The sequence below is a fragment of the Triturus cristatus genome, chromosome 10 (assembly GCF_964204655.1).
Source record: "Triturus cristatus chromosome 10, aTriCri1.1, whole genome shotgun sequence".
In the NCBI taxonomy this organism is placed as follows: Eukaryota; Metazoa; Chordata; class Amphibia; order Caudata; family Salamandridae; genus Triturus; species Triturus cristatus.
In genome coordinates this window covers 724969740-724990529 of record NC_140593.1, presented here as the reverse complement: position 1 = coordinate 724990529, position 20790 = coordinate 724969740, and positions in this window count along the sequence as shown.

Sequence of the window (20790 nt, the reverse complement as noted above, 5' to 3'; positions counted from 1 at the left end):
GTTAAGATATTTACCTGTAGGCCAGAGTAAGAGTTAAGACCTTAACCATTAGGGCAGAGTACGAGTCTAAGACCTTAGCTATTAGGCCAGAGTAAGAGTTAAGACCTTAGCTATTAGGCCAGAGTACGAGTCTAAGACCTTAGCTATTAGGCCAGAGTAAGACTTAAGACCTTAACCAGTAGGGCAGAGTAAGAGTTAAAACCTTAATCATTAGGCCAGAGCACGAGTCTAAGACCTTAGCTATTAGGCCAGAGTAAGAGTTAAGACCTTAACCATTAGGGCAGAGTACGAGTCTAAGACCTTAGCTATTAGGCCAGAGTAAGAGTTAAGACCTTAGCTATTAGGCCAGAGTAGGAGTTAAGACCTTAACCATTAGGCCATAGTACGAGTCTAAGACCTTAGCTATTAGGCCAGAGTAAGGGTTAAGACCATAGCTATTAGACCAGAGTAGGAGTTAAGACCTTAACCAGTAGGCCAGAGTACAAGTCTAAGACCTTAGCTATTAGGCCAGACTAAGAGTTAAGACCTTAACCATTAGGCCAGAGTACGAGTCTAAGACCTTAGCTATTAGGCCAGACTAAAAGTTAAGACCTTAGCTATTAGGCCAGAGTAAGAGTTAAGACCTTAACCATTAGGCCATAGTACGAGTCTAAGACCTTAGCTATTAGTCCAGAGTAAGAGTTAAGACTTAAACCAGTAGGCCAGAGTAAGAGTTAAGACCTTAACCTGTAGGCCATAGTACAAGTCTAAGACCTTAGCTATTAGGCCAGAGTAAGAGTTAAGACCTTAACCAGCAGGCCAGAGTAAAAGTTAAGACCTTAACCAGTTTGCCAGAGTAAGAGTTAAGACCTTCACCATTAGGCCAGAGTACGAGTCAAAGACCTTAGTTATTAGGCCAGAGTAAGAGTTAAGACCTTAACTATTAGGCCAGAGTAAGGGTTAAGACCATAGCTATTAGACCAGAGTAGGAGTTAAGACCTTAACCAGTAGGCCATAGTACGAGTCTAAGACCTTAGCTATTAGGCCAGAGTAAGAGTTAAGACCTTAACCATTAGGCCAGAGTACGAGTCTAAGACCTTAGCTATTAGGCCAGAGTAAGAGTTAAGACCTTAGCTATTAGGCCAGAGTAAGAGTTAAGACCTTAACCATTAGGCCAGAGTACGAGTCTAAGACCTTAGCTATTAGGCCAGAGTACAAGACTAAGACCTTAGCTATTAGGCCAGAGTACGAGTCTAAGACCTTAGCTATTAGGCCAGACTAAAAGTTAAGACCTTAGCTATTAGGCCAGAGTAGGAGTTAAGACCATAACCATTAGGCCATAGTACGAGTCTAAGACCTTAGCTATTAGGCCAGAGTAAGAGGTAATACTTAAACCAGTAGGCCAGAGTAAGAGTTAAGACCTTAACCTGTAGGCCATAGTACTAGTCTAAGACCTTAGATATTAGGCCAGAGTAAGAGTTAAGACCTTAATCAGCAGGCCAGAGTAAGAGTTAAGACCTTAACCAGTAGGCCAGAGTAGGAGTTAAGACCTTAACCATTAGGCCAGAGTACGAGCCGAAGACCTTAGCTATTAGGCCAGAGTAAGAGTTAAGACCTTAACCAGTAGGCCAGAGTAAGAGTTAACACCTTAACCAGTAGGCCAGAGTAAAAGTTAAGACCTTAACCATTAGGCCAGAGTACGAGTCTAAGACCTTAGCTATTAGGCCAGAGTAAGAGTTAAGACCTTAGCTATTAGGCCAGAGTAAGAGTCTAAGACCTTAGCTATTAGCCCAGAGTAAGAGTTAAGACCTTAGCTATTAGGCCAGAGTAAGAGTTAAGACCTTTACCTGTAGGCCAGAGTAAGAGTTAAGACCTTAACCAGTAGGCCATAGTACGAGTCTAAGACCTTAGCTATTAGGCCAGAGTAAGAGTTAAGACTTTAACCATTAGGCCAGAGTACGAGTCTAAGACCTTAGCGATTAGGCCAGAGTAAAAGTTAAGACCTTAGCTATTAGGCCAGAGTAAGAGTTAAGACATTAACCATTAGGCCATAGTACGAGTCTAAGACCTTAGATATTAGGCCAGAGTAAGAGTTAAGACTTTAACCAGTAGTCCAGAGTAAGAGTTAAGACCTTAACCTGTAGGCCATAGTACTAGTCTAAGACCTTAGCTATTAGGCCAGAGTAAGGGTTAAGACCTTAACCAGCAGGCCAGAGTAAGAGTTAAGACCTTAACCATTAGGTCAGAGTAAGATTTAAGACCTTAGCTATTAGGCCAGACTAAAAGATAAGACCTTAGCTAGTAGGCCAGAGTAAGAGTTAAAACCTTAGCTATTAGGCCAGAGTAAGAGTCTAAGACCTTAGCTATTAGGCCAGACTAAAAGATAAGACCTTAGCTATTAGGCCAGAGTAAGAGTTAAGACCTTAACCTGTAGGCCATAGTACGAGTCTAAGACCTTAGCTATTATGCCAGAGTAAGAGTTAAGACCTTAGCTATTATGCCAGAGTAAGGGTTAAGACCTTAACCAGTAGGCCAGAGTAAGAGTTACGACCTTAACCATTAGGCCAGAGTATGAGTCTAAGACCTTAGCTATTAGGCCAGAGTAAGAGTTAAGACCTTAACCATTAGGCCAGAGTACGAGTCTACGACCTTAGCTATTAGGCCAGAGTAAGAGTTAAGACCTTAACCATTAGGCCAGAGTACGAGTCTAAGACCTTAGCTAACAGGCCAGAGTACGAGTCTAAGACCTTAGCTATTAGGCCAGAGTAAGAGTTAAGACCTTAACCATTAGGCCAGACTAAGAGTTAAGACCTTAGCTTTTAGGCAAGAGTAAGGGTTAAGACCTTAGCTATTAGGCCAGAGTAGGAGTTAAGACCATAACCATTAGGCCATAGTACGAGTCTAAGACCTTAGCTATTAGGCCAGAGTAAGAGTTAAGACCTTAACCATTAGGCCAGAGTACGAGTCTAAGACCTTAGCGATTAGGCCAGAGTAAGAGTTAAGACCTTAGCTATTAGGCCAGAGTAAGAGTTAAGACCTTAACCTTTAGGCCAGAGTACGAGTCTAAGGCCTTAGCTATTAGGCCAGAGTAAGAGTTAAGACCTTAGCTATTAGGCCAGAGTAAGAGTTAAGACCTTAGCTATTAGGCCAGAGTAAGAGTTATACCTTAACCTTTAGGCCAGAGTACGAGTCTAAGGCCTTAGCTATTAGGCCAGAGTAAGAGTTAAGACCTTAGCTATTAGGCCAGAGTAAGAGTTAAGACCTTAGCTATTAGGCCAGAGTAAGAGTTAAGACCTTAACCAGTAGGCCGGAGTACGAGTCTAAGACCTTAGCTATTAGGCCAGAGTAAGAGTTGAGACCTTAACCAGTAGGCCAGAGTAAGAGTTAAGACCTTTACCTGTAGGCCAGAGTAAGAGTTAAGACCTTAACCATTAGGCCAGACTATGAATTTAAGACCTTAGCTATTAGGCCAGAGTAAGAGTTAAGACCTTAACCATTAGGCCAGAGTACGAGTCTAAGACCTTAGCTATTAGGCCAGAGTAAGAGTTAAGACCTTAGCTATTAGGCCAGAGTAAGAGTTAAGACCTTAACCTTTAGGCCAGAGTACGAGTCTAAGGCCTTAGCTATTAGGCCAGAGTAACAGTTAAGACCTTAGCTATTAGGCTAGAGTAAGAGTTAAGACCTTAGCTATTAGGCCAGAGTAAGAGTTATACCTTAACCTTTAGGCCAGAGTACGAGTCTAAGGCCTTAGCTATTAGGCCAGAGTTAGGGGTGGGCGGAATTTGCGGAATTAACCTTCGCAAATTATCGCGAGAATGTTTAAAATTATCGCAAACAAGCAGAAATATCGCGAAGATGCGGAAGTTTTTTTCCGGCATGTTCGCGAGATTTTCTGCATGGTTGCGGGTCGCCAACTTACCCATGTGGTTGCTTGCGGGCGCGGCCATCTTGTTTTGAGTTGTTCTCGCGGTGCATGATCGCGAGAAGAAAGACGTGATCGCGCGACGCATGACGTCACTGCGGGCGCGAACTGTCGCGAGACAGCGCAAATGGCTAAAAACAATACAACATCTCATGGAGAACGCGACCGGATCAAGAAAACTTGTCGGCGAACGCAGGGATTCAGGTAAGGCGATCTCGCGCGCGCGAGAATGTATTATTTTACAGCGCGAGCAAGAAACAAATTATCGCCAAGCTGCGGAAACCGGAATTTTTGACATTTTCGCGCTCTCCGCGGAACGCAAAAATGTCAAATTATCGCAATTTCCGCGAACGGAACGAAATTTTTGCCCAGGCCTAGCCAGAGTAAGAGTTAAGACCTTAACCATTAGGCCATAGTACGAGTCTAAGACCTTAGCTATTAGGCCAGAGTAAGAGTTAAGACCTTAGCTATTAGGCCAGAGTAAGAGTTAAGACCTTAGCTATTAGGCCAGAGTAAGAGTTAAGACCTTAACCAGTAGGCCGGAGTACGCGTCTAAGACCTTAGCTATTAGGCCAGAGTAAGAGTTAAGACCTTAGCTATTAGGCCAGAGTAAGAGTTAAGACCTTAACCATTAGGCCAGAGTACGAGTCAAAGACCTTAGCTATTAGGCCAGAGTAAGAGTTAAGACCTTAACCATTAGGCCGGAGTACGAGTCTAAGACCTTAGCTATTAGGCCAGAGTAAGAATTAAGACCTTAGCTATTAGGCCAGAGTAAGAGTTAAGACCTTAACCTTTAGGCCAGAGTACGATTCTAAGACCTTAGCTATTAGGTCAGAGTAAGAGTTAAGACCTTAACCATTAGGCCAGAGTACGAGTCTAAGACCTTAGCTATTAGGCCAGAGTAAGAGTTAAGACCTTAACCAGTAGGCCAGAGTAAGAGTTAAGACCTTAACCATTAGGCCATAGTACGAGTCTAAGACCTTAGCTATTAGGCCAGAGTAAGAGTTAAGACTTAAACCAGTAGGCCAGAGTAAGAGTTAAGACCTTAACCTGTAGGTCATAGTACAAGTCTAAGACCTTAGCTATTAGGCCAGAGTAAGAGTTAAGACCTTAACCAGCAGGCCAGAGTAAAAGTTAAGACCTTAACCAGTAGGCCAGAGTAAGAGTTAAGACCTTAACCATTAGGTCAGAGTACGAGCCTAAGACCTTAGCTATTAGGCCAGAGTAAGACTTAAGACCTTAACCAGTAGGCCAGAGTAAGAGTTAAGACCTTAACCATTAGGCCAGACTATGAATTTAAGACCTTAGCTATTAGGCCAGAGTAAGAGTTAAGACCTTAACCATTAGGCCAGAGTACGAGTCTAAGACCTTAGCTATTAGGCCAGAGTAAGAGTTAAGACCTTAGCTATTAGGCCAGAGTAAGAGTTAAGACCTTAACCTTTAGGCCAGAGTACGAGTCTAAGGCCTTAGCTATTAGGCCAGAGTAAGAGTTAAGACCTTAGCTATTAGGCCAGAGTAAGAGTTAAGACCTTAGCTATTAGGCCAGAGTAAGAGTTATACCTTAACCTTTAGGCCAGAGTACGAGTCTAAGGCCTTAGCTATTAGGCCAGAGTAAGAGTTAAGACCTTAGCTATTAGGCCAGAGTAAGAGTTAAGACCTTAGCTATTAGGCCAGAGTAAGAGTTAAGACCTTAGCTATTAGGCCAGAGTAAGAGTTAAGACCTTAACCATTAGGCCGGAGTACGAGTCTAAGACCTTAGCTATTAGGCCAGAGTAAGAGTTAAGACCTTAACCAGTAGGCCAGAGTAAGAGTTAAGACCTTTACCTGTAGGCCAGAGTAAGAGTTAAGACCTTAACCATTAGGCCAGACTATGAATTTAAGACCTTAGCTATTAGGCCAGAGTAAGAGTTAAGACCTTAACCATTATGCCAGAGTACGAGTATAAGACCTTAGCTATTAGGCCAGAGTAAGAGTTAAGACCTTAGCTATTAGGCCAGATTAAGAGTTAAGACCTTAACCTTTAGGCCAGAGTACGAGTCTAAGGCCTTAGCTATTAGGCCAGAGTAAGAGTTAAGACCTTAGCCCTTAGGCCAGAGTAAGAGTTATACCTTAACCTTTAGGCCAGAGTACGAGTCTAAGGCCTTAGCTGTTAGGCCAGAGTAAGAGTTAAGACCTTAACCAGTAGGCCAGAGTAAGAGTTAAGACCTTAACCATTAAGCCAGAGTACGAGTCTAAGACCTTAGCTATTAGGCCAGAGTAAGAGTTAAGACCTTAGCTATTAGGCCAGAGTAAGAGTTAAGACCTTAACCAGTAGGCCAGAGTACGAGTCTAAGACCTTAGCTATTATGCCAGAGTACGAGTCTAAGACCTTAGCTATTAGGCCAGAGTACAAGTCTAAGACCTTAGCTATTAGGCCAGAGTACGAGTCTAAGACCTTAGCTATTAGGCCCGAGTAAGAGTTAAGACCTTAACCATTAGGCCAGACTAAGAGTTAAGACCTTAACCTGTAGGCCATAGTACAAGTCTAAGACCTTAGCTATTAGGCCAGACTAAAAGTTAAGACCTTAGCTATTAGGCCAGAGTAGGAGTTAAGACCATAACCATTAGGCCATAGTATGAGTCTAAGACCTTAGCTATTAGGCCAGAGTAAGAGGTAAGACTTAAACCAGTAGGCCAGAGTAAGAGTTAAGACCTTAACCTGTAGGCCATAGTACTAGTCTAAGACCTTAGATATTAGGCCAGAGTAAGAGTTAAGACCTTAACCAGCAGGCCAGAGTAAGAGTTAAGACCTTAACCAGTAGGCCAGAGTAAGAGTTAAGACCTTAACCATTAGGCCAGAGTACGAGCCGAAGACCTTAGCTATTAGGCCAGAGTAAGAGTTAAGACCTTAACCAGTAGGCCAGAGTAAGAGTTAAGACCTTAACCAGTAGGCCAGAGTAAAAGTTAAGACCTTAACCATTAGGCCAGAGTACGAGTCTAAGACCTTAGCTATTAGGCCAGAGTAAGAGTCTAAAACCTTAGCTATTAGCCCAGAGTAAGAGTTAAGACCTTAACCATTAGGCCAGACTAAGAGTTAAGACCTTAACCAGTAGGCCATAGTACGAGTCTAAGACCTTAGCTATTAGGCCAGAGTAAGAGTTAAGACTTTAACCATTAGGCCAGAGTATGAGTCTAAGACCTTAGCGATTAGGCCAGAGTAAAAGTTAAGACCTTAGCTATTAGGCCAGAGTAAGAGTTAAGGCATTAACCATTAGGCCATAGTACGAGTCTAAGACCTTAGCTATTAGGCCAGAGTAAGGGTTAAGACCTTAACCAGCAGGCCAGAGTAAGAGTAAAGACCTTAACCAGTAGGCCAGAGTAAGAGTTAAGACCTTAACCATTAAGCCAGAGTACGAGTCTAAGACCTTAGCTATTAGGCCAGAGTAAGAGTTAAGACCTTAACCATTAGGTCAGAGTAAGATTTAAGACCTTAGCTATTAGGCCAGACTAAAAGATAAGACCTTAGCTAGTAGGCCAGAGTAAGAGTTAAAAACTTAGCTATTAGGCCAGAGTAAGAGTCTAAGACCTTAGCTATTAGGCCAGACTAAAAGATAAGACCTTAGCTATTAGGCCAGAGTAAGAGTTAAGACCTTAACCTGTAGGCCATAGTACGAGTCTAAGACCTTAGCTATTATGCCAGAGTAAGAGTTAAGACCTTAGCTATTATGCCAGAGTAAGGGTTAACACCTTAACCAGTAGGCCAGAGTAAGAGTTACGACCTTAACCATTAGGCCAGAGTATGGGTCTAAGACCTTAGCTATTAGGCCAGAGTAAGAGTTAAGACCTTAACCATTAGGCCAGAGTACGAGTCTACGACCTTAGCTATTAGGCCAGAGTAAGAGTTAAGACCTTAACCATTAGGCCAGACTATGAATTTAAGACCTTAGCTATGAGGCCAGAGTAAGAGTTAAGACCTTAACCATTAGGCCAGAGTACGAGTCTAAGACCTTAGCTATTAGGCCAGAGTAAGAGTTAAGACCTTAGCTATTAGGCCAGAGTAAGAGTTAAGACCTTAACTTTTAGGCCAGACTACGAGTCTAAGGCCTTAGCTATTAGGCCAGAGTAAGAGTTAAGACCTTAGCTATTAGGCCAGAGTAAGAGTTAAGACCTTAGCTATTAGGCCAGAGTAAGAGTTATACCTTAACCTTTAGGCCAGAGTACGAGTCTAAGGCCTTAGCTATTAGGCCAGAGTAAGAGTTAAGACCTTAACCATTGGCCATAGTACGAGTCTAAGACCTTAGCTATTAGGCCAGAGTAATAGTTAAGACCATAGCTATTAGGCCAGAGTAAGAGTTAAGAGCTTAACCTGTAGGTGATAGTACGAGTCTAAGACCTTAGCTATTAGGCCAGAGTAAGAGTTAAGACCTTAACCATTAGGCCAGAGTACGAGTCTAAGACCTTAGCTATTAGGCCAGAGTAAGAGTTAAGACCTTAACCATTAGGCCAGACTATGAATTTAAGACCTTAGCTATGAGGCCAGAGTAAGAACTAAGACCTTAACCATTAGGCCAGAGTACGAGTCTAAGACCTTAGCTATTAGGCCAGAGTAAGAGTTAAGACCTTAGCTATTAGGCCAGAGTAAGAGTTAAGACCTTAACCTTTAGGCCAGAGTACGAGTCTAAGGCCTTAGCTATTAGGCCAGAGTATGAGTTAAGACCTTAGCTATTAGGCCAGAGTAAGAGTTAAGACCTTAGCTATTAGGCCAGAGTAAGAGTTAAGACCTTAGCTATTAGGCCAGAGTAAGAGTTAAGACCTTAGCTATTAGGCCAGAGTAAGAGTTATACCTTAACCTTTAGGCCAGAGTACGAGTCTAAGGCCTTAGCTATTAGGCCAGAGTAAGAGTTAAGACCTTAACCATTAGGCCATAGTACGAGTCTAAGACCTTAGCTATTAGGCCAGAGTAAGAGTTAAGACCTTAGCTATTAGGCCAGAGTAAGAGTTAAGACCTTAGCTATTAGGCCAGAGTAAGAGTTGAGACCTTAACCAGTAGGCCGGAGTACGCGTCTAAGACCTTAGCTATTAGGCCAGAGTAAGAGTTAAGACCTTTACCTGTAGGCCAGAGGAAGAGTTAAGACCTTAACCATTAGGCCAGAGTATGAGTCAAAGACCTTAGCTATTAGGCCAGAGTAAGAGTTAAGACCTTAACCATTACTCCAGAGTACGAGTCTAAGACCTTAGCTATTAGGCCAGAGTAAGAGTTAAGACCTTAACCATTAGGGCAAAGTACGAGTCTAAGACCTTAGCTATTAGGCCAGAGTAAGAGTTAAGACTTTAACCATTAGGCCAGAGTATGAGTCTAAGACCTTAGCGATTAGGCCAGAGTAAAAGTTAAGACCTTAGCTATTAGGCCAGAGTAAGAGTTAAGGCATTAACCATTAGGCCATAGTACGAGTCTAAGACCTTAGCTATTAGGCCAGAGTAAGGGTTAAGACCTTAACCAGCAGGCCAGAGTAAGAGTAAAGACCTTAACCAGTAGGCCAGAGTAAGAGTTAAGACCTTAACCATTAAGCCAGAGTACGAGTCTAAGACCTTAGCTATTAGGCCAGAGTAAGAGTTAAGACCTTAACCATTAGGTCAGAGTAAGATTTAAGACCTTAGCTATTAGGCCAGACTAAAAGATAAGACCTTAGCTAGTAGGCCAGAGTAAGAGTTAAAACCTTAGCTATTAGGCCAGAGTAAGAGTCTAAGACCTTAGCTATTAGGCCAGACTAAAAGATAAGACCTTAGCTATTAGGCCAGAGTAAGAGTTAAGACCTTAACCTGTAGGCCATAGTACGAGTCTAAGACCTTAGCTATTATGCCAGAGTAAGAGTTAAGACCTTAGCTATTATGCCAGAGTAAGGGTTAACACCTTAACCAGTAGGCCAGAGTAAGAGTTACGACCTTAACCATTAGGCCAGAGTATGGGTCTAAGACCTTAGCTATTAGGCCAGAGTAAGAGTTAAGACCTTAACCATTAGGCCAGAGTACGAGTCTACGACCTTAGCTATTAGGCCAGAGTAAGAGTTAAGACCTTAACCATTAGGCCAGACTATGAATTTAAGACCTTAGCTATGAGGCCAGAGTAAGAGTTAAGACCTTAACCATTAGGCCAGAGTACGAGTCTAAGACCTTAGCTATTAGGCCAGAGTAAGAGTTAAGACCTTAGCTATTAGGCCAGAGTAAGAGTTAAGACCTTAACTTTTAGGCCAGACTACGAGTCTAAGGCCTTAGCTATTAGGCCAGAGTAAGAGTTAAGACCTTAGCTATTAGGCCAGAGTAAGAGTTAAGACCTTAGCTATTAGGCCAGAGTAAGAGTTATACCTTAACCTTTAGGCCAGAGTACGAGTCTAAGGCCTTAGCTATTAGGCCAGAGTAAGAGTTAAGACCTTAACCATTGGCCATAGTACGAGTCTAAGACCTTAGCTATTAGGCCAGAGTAATAGTTAAGACCATAGCTATTAGGCCAGAGTAAGAGTTAAGAGCTTAACCTGTAGGTGATAGTACGAGTCTAAGACCTTAGCTATTAGGCCAGAGTAAGAGTTAAGACCTTAACCATTAGGCCAGAGTACGAGTCTAAGACCTTAGCTATTAGGCCAGAGTAAGAGTTAAGACCTTAACCATTAGGCCAGACTATGAATTTAAGGCCTTAGCTATGAGGCCAGAGTAAGAACTAAGACCTTAACCATTAGGCCAGAGTACGAGTCTAAGACCTTAGCTATTAGGCCAGAGTAAGAGTTAAGACCTTAGCTATTAGGCCAGAGTAAGAGTTAAGACCTTAACCTTTAGGCCAGAGTACGAGTCTAAGGCCTTAGCTATTAGGCCAGAGTATGAGTTAAGACCTTAGCTATTAGGCCAGAGTAAGAGTTAAGACCTTAGCTATTAGGCCAGAGTAAGAGTTAAGACCTTAGCTATTAGGCCAGAGTAAGAGTTATACCTTAACCTTTAGGCCAGAGTACGAGTCTAAGGCCTTAGCTATTAGGCCAGAGTAAGAGTTAAGACCTTAACCATTAGGCCATAGTACGAATCTAAGACCTTAGCTATTAGGCCAGAGTAAGAGTTAAGACCTTAGCTATTAGGCCAGAGTAAGAGTTAAGACCTTAGCTATTAGGCCAGAGTAAGAGTTGAGACCTTAACCAGTAGGCCGGAGTACGCGTCTAAGACCTTAGCTATTAGGCCAGAGTAAGAGTTAAGACCTTTACCTGTAGGCCAGAGGAAGAGTTAAGACCTTAACCATTACTCCAGAGTACGAGTCTAAGACCTTAGCTATTAGGCCAGAGTAAGAGTTAAGACCTTAACCATTAGGACAGACTAAGAGTTAAGACCTTAACCATTAGGCCAGAGTACGAGTCTAAGACCTTAGCTATTAGGCCAGAGTAAGAGTAAAAACCTTAGCTATTAGGCCAGAGTAAGAGTTGAGACCTTAACCATTAGGCCAGAGTATGAATTTAAGACCTTAGCTATTAGGCCAGAGTAAGAGTTAAGACCTTAACCATTAGGCCAGAGTACGAGTACAAGACCTTAGCTATTAGGCCAGAGTAAGAGTTAAGACCTTAGCTATTAGGCCAGAGTAAGAGTTAAGACCTTAGCTATTAGGCCACAGTAAGTGTTAAGACCTTAACCATTAGGCCAGAGTACGAGTCTAAGACCTTAGATATTAGGCCAGAGTAAGAGTTAAGACCTTAACCATTAAGCCAGAGTACGAGTCTAAGACCTTAGCTATTAGTTCAGAGTAAGTGTTAAGACCTTAACAGGTAGGCCAGAGTAAGAGTTAATATCTTAACCATTAGGCCAGAGTACGAGTCTAAGACCTTAGCTATTAGGCCAGAGTAAGAGTTAAGACCTTAACCATTAGGCCAGAGTAAGAGTCTAAGACCTTAGCTATTAGGCCAAAGTAAAAGTTAAGACCTTAGCTATTAGGCCAGAGTAAGAGTTAAGACCTTAGCTATTAGGCCAGAGTAAGAGTTAAGACCTTAACCAGTAGGCCAGAGTAAGAGTTAAGATATTTACCTGTAGGCCAGAGTAAGAGTTAAGACCTTAACCATTAGGGCAGAGTACGAGTCTAAGACCTTAGCTATTAGGCCAGAGTAAGAGTTAAGACCTTAGCTATTAGGCCAGAGTACGAGTCTAAGACCTTAGCTATTAGGCCAGAGTAAGACTTAAGACCTTAACCAGTAGGGCAGAGTAAGAGTTAAAACCTTAATCATTAGGCCAGAGCACGAGTCTAAGACCTTAGCTATTAGGCCAGAGTAAGAGTTAAGACCTTAACCATTAGGGCAGAGTACGAGTCTAAGACCTTAGCTATTAGGCCAGAGTAAGAGTTAAGACCTTAGCTATTAGGCCAGAGTAGGAGTTAAGACCTTAACCATTAGGCCATAGTACGAGTCTAAGACCTTAGCTATTAGGCCAGAGTAAGGGTTAAGACCATAGCTATTAGACCAGAGTAGGAGTTAAGACCTTAACCAGTAGGCCAGAGTACAAGTCTAAGACCTTAGCTATTAGGCCAGACTAAGAGTTAAGACCTTAACCATTAGGCCAGAGTACGAGTCTAAGACCTTAGCTATTAGGCCAGACTAAAAGTTAAGACCTTAGCTATTAGGCCAGAGTAAGAGTTAAGACCTTAACCATTAGGCCATAGTACGAGTCTAAGACCTTAGCTATTAGTCCAGAGTAAGAGTTAAGACTTAAACCAGTAGGCCAGAGTAAGAGTTAAGACCTTAACCTGTAGGCCATAGTACAAGTCTAAGACCTTAGCTATTAGGCCAGAGTAAGAGTTAAGACCTTAACCAGCAGGCCAGAGTAAAAGTTAAGACCTTAACCAGTTTGCCAGAGTAAGAGTTAAGACCTTCACCATTAGGCCAGAGTACGAGTCAAAGACCTTAGTTATTAGGCCAGAGTAAGAGTTAAGACCTTAACTATTAGGCCAGAGTAAGGGTTAAGACCATAGCTATTAGACCAGAGTAGGAGTTAAGACCTTAACCAGTAGGCCATAGTACGAGTCTAAGACCTTAGCTATTAGGCCAGAGTAAGAGTTAAGACCTTAACCATTAGGCCAGAGTACGAGTCTAAGACCTTAGCTATTAGGCCGGAGTAAGAGTTAAGACCTTAGCTATTAGGCCAGAGTAAGAGTTAAGACCTTAACCATTAGGCCAGAGTACGAGTCTAAGACCTTAGCTATTAGGCCAGAGTACAAGACTAAGACCTTAGCTATTAGGCCAGAGTACGAGTCTAAGACCTTAGCTATTAGGCCAGACTAAAAGTTAAGACCTTAGCTATTAGGCCAGAGTAGGAGTTAAGACCATAACCATTAGGCCATAGTACGAGTCTAAGACCTTAGCTATTAGGCCAGAGTAAGAGGTAATACTTAAACCAGTAGGCCAGAGTAAGAGTTAAGACCTTAACCTGTAGGCCATAGTACTAGTCTAAGACCTTAGATATTAGGCCAGAGTAAGAGTTAAGACCTTAATCAGCAGGCCAGAGTAAGAGTTAAGACCTTAACCAGTAGGCCAGAGTAGGAGTTAAAACCTTAACCATTAGGCCAGAGTACGAGCCGAAGACCTTAGCTATTAGGCCAGAGTAAGAGTTAAGACCTTAACCAGTAGGCCAGAGTAAGAGTTAACACCTTAACCAGTAGGCCAGAGTAAAAGTTAAGACCTTAACCATTAGGCCAGAGTACGAGTCTAAGACCTTAGCTATTAGGCCAGAGTAAGAGTTAAGACCTTAGCTATTAGGCCAGAGTAAGAGTCTAAGACCTTAGCTATTAGCCCAGAGTAAGAGTTAAGACCTTAGCTATTAGGCCAGAGTAAGAGTTAAGACCTTTACCTGTAGGCCAGAGTAAGAGTTAAGACCTTAACCAGTAGGCCATAGTACGAGTCTAAGACCTTAGCTATTAGGCCAGAGTAAGAGTTAAGACTTTAACCATTAGGCCAGAGTACGAGTCTAAGACCTTAGCGATTAGGCCAGAGTAAAAGTTAAGACCTTAGCTATTAGGCCAGAGTAAGAGTTAAGACATTAACCATTAGGCCATAGTACGAGTCTAAGACCTTAGATATTAGGCCAGAGTAAGAGTTAAGACTTTAACCAGTAGTCCAGAGTAAGAGTTAAGACCTTAACCTGTAGGCCATAGTACTAGTCTAAGACCTTAGCTATTAGGCCAGAGTAAGGGTTAAGACCTTAACCAGCAGGCCAGAGTAAGAGTTAAGACCTTAACCATTAGGTCAGAGTAAGATTTAAGACCTTAGCTATTAGGCCAGACTAAAAGATAAGACCTTAGCTAGTAGGCCAGAGTAAGAGTTAAAACCTTAGCTATTAGGCCAGAGTAAGAGTCTAAGACCTTAGCTATTAGGCCAGACTAAAAGATAAGACCTTAGCTATTAGGCCAGAGTAAGAGTTAAGACCTTAACCTGTAGGCCATAGTACGAGTCTAAGACCTTAGCTATTATGCCAGAGTAAGAGTTAAGACCTTAGCTATTATGCCAGAGTAAGGGTTAAGACCTTAACCAGTAGGCCAGAGTAAGAGTTACGACCTTAACCATTAGGCCAGAGTATGAGTCTAAGACCTTAGCTATTAGGCCAGAGTAAGAGTTAAGACCTTAACCATTAGGCCAGAGTACGAGTCTACGACCTTAGCTATTAGGCCAGAGTAAGAGTTAAGACCTTAACCATTAGGCCAGAGTACGAGTCTAAGACCTTAGCTATCAGGCCAGAGTACGAGTCTAAGACCTTAGCTATTAGGCCAGAGTAAGAGTTAAGACCTTAACCATTAGGCCAGACTAAGAGTTAAGACCTTAGCTTTTAGGCAAGAGTAAGGGTTAAGACCTTAGCTATTAGGCCAGAGTAGGAGTTAAGACCATAACCATTAGGCCATAGTACGAGTCTAAGACCTTAGCTATTAGGCCAGAGTAAGAGTTAAGACCTTAACCATTAGGCCAGAGTACGAGTCTAAGACCTTAGCGATTAGGCCAGAGTAAGAGTTAAGACCTTAGCTATTAGGCCAGAGTAAGAGTTAAGACCTTAACCTTTAGGCCAGAGTACGAGTCTAAGGCCTTAGCTATTAGGCCAGAGTAAGAGTTAAGACCTTAGCTATTAGGCCAGAGTAAGAGTTAAGACCTTAGCTATTAGGCCAGAGTAAGAGTTATACCTTAACCTTTAGGCCAGAGTACGAGTCTAAGGCCTTAGCTATTAGGCCAGAGTAAGAGTTAAGACCTTAGCTATTAGGCCAGAGTAAGAGTTAAGACCTTAGCTATTAGGCCAGAGTAAGAGTTAAGACCTTAACCAGTAGGCCGGAGTACGAGTCTAAGACCTTAGCTATTAGGCCAGAGTAAGAGTTGAGACCTTAACCAGTAGGCCAGAGTAAGAGTTAAGACCTTTACCTGTAGGCCAGAGTAAGAGTTAAGACCTTAACCATTAGGCCAGACTATGAATTTAAGACCTTAGCTATTAGGCCAGAGTAAGAGTTAAGACCTTAACCATTAGGCCAGAGTACGAGTCTAAGACCTTAGCTATTAGGCCAGAGTAAGAGTTAAGACCTTAGCTATTAGGCCAGAGTAAGAGTTAAGACCTTAACCTTTAGGCCAGAGTACGAGTCTAAGGCCTTAGCTATTAGGCCAGAGTAACAGTTAAGACCTTAGCTATTAGGCTAGAGTAAGAGTTAAGACCTTAGCTATTAGGCCAGAGTAAGAGTTATACCTTAACCTTTAGGCCAGAGTACGAGTCTAAGGCCTTAGCTATTAGGCCAGAGTTAGGGGTGGGCGGAATTTGCGGAATTAACCTTCGCAAATTATCGCGAGAATGTTTAAAATTATCGCAAACAAGCAGAAATATCGCGAAGATGCGGAAGTTTTTTTCCGGCATGTTCGCGAGATTTTCTGCATGGTTGCGGGTCGCCAACTTACCCATGTGGTTGCTTGCGGGCTCGGCCATCTTGTTTTGAGTTGTTCTCGCGGTGCATGATCGCGAGAAGAAAGACGTGATCGCGCGACGCATGACGTCACTGCGGGCGCGAACTGTCGCGAGACAGCGCAAATGGCTAAAAACAATACAACATCTCATGGAGAACGCGACCGGATCAAGAAAACTTGTCGGCGAACGCAGGGATTCAGGTAAGGCGATCTCGCGCGCGCGAGAATGTATTATTTTACAGCGCGAGCAAGAAACAAATTATCGCCAAGCTGCGGAAACCGGAATTTTTGACATTTTCGCGCTCTCCGCGGAACGCAAAAATGTCAAATTATCGCAATTTCCGCGAACGGAACGAAATTTTTGCCCAGGCCTAGCCAGAGTAAGAGTTAAGACCTTAACCATTAGGCCATAGTACGAGTCTAAGACCTTAGCTATTAGGCCAGAGTAAGAGTTAAGACCTTAGCTATTAGGCCAGAGTAAGAGTTAAGACCTTAGCTATTAGGCCAGAGTAAGAGTTAAGACCTTAACCAGTAGGCCGGAGTACGCGTCTAAGACCTTAGCTATTAGGCCAGAGTAAGAGTTAAGACCTTAGCTATTAGGCCAGAGTAAGAGTTAAGACCTTAACCATTAGGCCAGAGTACGAGTCAAAGACCTTAGCTATTAGGCCAGAGTAAGAGTTAAGACCTTAACCATTAGGCCGGAGTACGAGTCTAAGACCTTAGCTATTAGGCCAGAGTAAGAATTAAGACCTTAGCTATTAGGCCAGAGTAAGAGTTAAGACCTTAACCTTTAGGCCAGAGTACGATTCTAAGACCTTAGCTATTAGGTCAGAGTAAGAGTTAAGACCTTAACCATTAGGCCAGAGTACGAGTCTAAGACCTTAGCTATTAGGCCAGAGTAAGAGTTAAGACCTTAACCAGTAGGCCAGAGTAAGAGTTAAGACCTTAACCATTAGGCCATAGTACGAGTCTAAGACCTTAGCTATTAGGCCAGAGTAAGAGTTAAGACTTAAACCAGTAGGCCAGAGTAAGAGTTAAGACCTTAACCTGTAGGTCATAGTACAAGTCTAAGACCTTAGCTATTAGGCCAGAGTAAGAGTTAAGACCTTAACCAGCAGGCCAGAGTAAAAGTTAAGACCTTAACCAGTAGGCCAGAGTAAGAGTTAAGACCTTAACCATTAGGCCAGAGTACGAGCCTAAGACCTTAGCTATTAGGCCAGAGTAAGACTTAAGACCTTAACCAGTAGGCCAGAGTAAGAGTTAAGACCTTAACCATTAGGCCAGACTATGAATTTAAGACCTTAGCTATTAGGCCAGAGTAAGAGTTAAGACCTTAACCATTAGGCCAGAGTACGAGTCTAAGACCTTAGCTATTAGGCCAGAGTAAGAGTTAAGACCTTAGCTATTAGGCCAGAGTAAGAGTTAAGACCTTAACCATTAGGCCAGAGTACGAGTCTAAGACCTTAGCTATTAGGCCAGAGTAAGAGTTAAGACCTTAGCTATTAGGCCAGAGTAAGAGTTAAGACCTTAACCTTTAGGCCAGAGTACGAGTCTAAGGCCTTAGCTATTAGGCCAGAGTAAGAGTTAAGACCTTAGCTATTAGGCCAGAGTAAGAGTTAAGACCTTAGCTATTAGGCCAGAGTAAGAGTTATACCTTAACCTTTAGGCCAGAGTACGAGTCTAAGGCCTTAGCTATTAGGCCAGAGTAAGAGTTAAGACCTTAGCTATTAGGCCAGAGTAAGAGTTAAGACCTTAGCTATTAGGCCAGAGTAAGAGTTAAGACCTTAACCATTAGGCCGGAGTACGAGTCTAAGACCTTAGCTATTAGGCCAGAGTAAGAGTTAAGACCTTAACCAGTAGGCCAGAGTAAGAGTTAAGACCTTTACCTGTAGGCCAGAGTAAGAGTTAAGACCTTAACCATTAGGCCAGACTATGAATTTAAGACCTTAGCTATTAGGCCAGAGTAAGAGTTAAGACCTTAACCATTATGCCAGAGTACGAGTATAAGACCTTAGCTATTAGGCCAGAGTAAGAGTTAAGACCTTAGCTATTAGGCCAGATTAAGAGTTAAGACCTTAACCTTTAGGCCAGAGTACGAGTCTAAGGCCTTAGCTATTAGGCCAGAGTAAGAGTTAAGACCTTAGCCCTTAGGCCAGAGTAAGAGTTATACCTTAACCTTTAGGCCAGAGTACGAGTCTAAGGCCTTAGCTATTAGGCCAGAGTAAGAGTTAAGACCTTAACCAGTAGGCCAGAGTAAGAGTTAAGACCTTAACCATTAAGCCAGAGTACGAGTCTAAGACCTTAGCTATTAGGCCAGAGTAAGAGTTAAGACCTTAGCTATTAGGCCAGAGTAAGAGTTAAGACCTTAACCAGTAGGCCAGAGTACGAGTCTAAGACCTTAGCTATTATGCCAGAGTACGAGTCTAAGACCTTAGCTATTAGGCCAGAGTACAAGTCTAAGACCTTAGCTATTAGGCCAGAGTACGAGTCTAAGACCTTAGCTATTAGGCCCGAGTAAGAGTTAAGACCTTAACCATTAGGCCAGACTAAGAGTTAAGACCTTAACCTGTAGGCCATAGTACAAGTCTAAGACCTTAGCTATTAGGCCAGACTAAAAGTTAAGACCTTAGCTATTAGGCCAGAGTAGGAGTTAAGACCATAACCATTAGGCCATAGTATGAGTCTAAGACCTTAGCTATTAGGCCAGAGTAAGAGGTAAGACTTAAACAAGTAGGCCAGAGTAAGAGTTAAGACCTTAACCTGTAGGCCATAGTACTAGTCTAAGACCTTAGATATTAGGCCAGAGTAAGAGTTAAGACCTTAACCAGCAGGCCAGAGTAAGAGTTAAGACCTTAACCAGTAGGCCAGAGTAAGAGTTAAGACCTTAACCATTAGGCCAGAGTACGAGCCGAAGACCTTAGCTATTAGGCCAGAGTAAGAGTTAAGACCTTAACCAGTAGGCCAGAGTAAGAGTTAAGACCTTAACCAGTAGGCCAGAGTAAAAGTTAAGACCTTAACCATTAGGCCAGAGTACGAGTCTAAGACCTTAGCTATTAGGCCAGAGTAAGAGTCTAAGACCTTAGCTATTAGCCCAGAGTAAGAGTTAAGACCTTAACCATTAGGCCAGACTAAGAGTTAAGACCTTAACCAGTAGGCCATAGTACGAGTCTAAGACCTTAGCTATTAGGCCAGAGTAAGAGTTAAGACTTTAACCATTAGGCCAGAGTATGAGTCTAAGACCTTAGCGATTAGGCCAGAGTAAAAGTTAAGACCTTAGCTATTAGGCCAGAGTAAGAGTTAAGGCATTAACCATTAGGCCATAGTACGAGTCTAAGACCTTAGCTATTAGGCCAGAGTAAGGGTTAAGACCTTAACCAGCAGGCCAGAGTAAGAGTAAAGACCTTAACCAGTAGGCCAGAGTAAGAGTTAAGACCTTAACCATTAAGCCAGAGTACGAGTCTAAGACCTTAGCTATTAGGCCAGAGTAAGAGTTAAGACCTTAACCATTAGGTCAGAGTAAGATTTAAGACCTTAGCTATTAGGCCAGACTAAAAGATAAGACCTTAGCTAGTAGGCCAGAGTAAGAGTTAAAACCTTAGCTATTAGGCCAGAGTAAGAGTCTAAGACCTTAGCTATTAGGCCAGACTAAAAGATAAGACCTTAGCTATTAGGCCAGAGTAAGAGTTAAGACCTTAACCTGTAGGCCATAGTACGAGTCTAAGACCTTAGCTATTATGCCAGAGTAAGAGTTAAGACCTTAGCTATTATGCCAGAGTAAGGGTTAACACCTTAACCAGTAGGCCAGAGTAAGAGTTACGACCTTAACCATTAGGCCAGAGTATGGGTCTAAGACCTTAGCTATTAGGCCAGAGTAAGAGTTAAGACCTTAACCATTAGGCCAGAGTACGAGTCTACGACCTTAGCTATTAGGCCAGAGTAAGAGTTAAGACCTTAACCATTAGGCCAGACTATGAATTTAAGACCTTAGCTATGAGGCCAGAGTAAGAGTTAAGACCTTAACCATTAGGCCAGAGTACGAGTCTAAGACCTTAGCTATTAGGCCAGAGTAAGAGTTAAGACCTTAGCTATTAGGCCAGAGTAAGAGTTAAGACCTTAACTTTTAGGCCAGACTACGAGTCTAAGGCCTTAGCTATTAGGCCAGAGTAAGAGTTAAGACCTTAGCTATTAGGCCAGAGTAAGAGTTAAGACCTTAGCTATTAGGCCAGAGTAAGAGTTATACCTTAACCTTTAGGCCAGAGTACGAGTCTAAGGCCTTAGCTATTAGGCCAGAGTAAGAGTTAAGACCTTAACCATTGGCCATAGTACGAGTCTAAGACCTTAGCTATTAGGCCAGAGTAATAGTTAAGACCATAGCTATTAGGCCAGAGTAAGAGTTAAGAGCTTAACCTGTAGGTGATAGTACGAGTCTAAGACCTTAGCTATTAGGCCAGAGTAAGAGTTAAGACCTTAACCATTAGGCCAGAGTACGAGTCTAAGACCTTAGCTATTAGGCCAGAGTAAGAGTTAAGACCTTAACCATTAGGCCAGACTATGAATTTAAGACCTTAGCTATGAGGCCAGAGTAAGAACTAAGACCTTAACCATTAGGCCAGAGTACGAGTCTAAGACCTTAGCTATTAGGCCAGAGTAAGAGTTAAGACCTAAGCTATTAGGCCAGAGTAAGAGTTAAGACCTTAACCTTTAGGCCAGAGTACGAGTCTAAGGCCTTAGCTATTAGGCCAGAGTATGAGTTAAGACCTTAGCTATTAGGCCAGAGTAAGAGTTAAGACCTTAGCTATTAGGCCAGAGTAAGAGTTAAGACCTTAGCTATTAGGCCAGAGTAAGAGTTAAGACCTTAGCTATTAGGCCAGAGTAAGAGTTATACCTTAACCTTTAGGCCAGAGTACGAGTCTAAGGCCTTAGCTATTAGGCCAGAGTAAGAGTTAAGACCTTAACCATTAGGCCATAGTA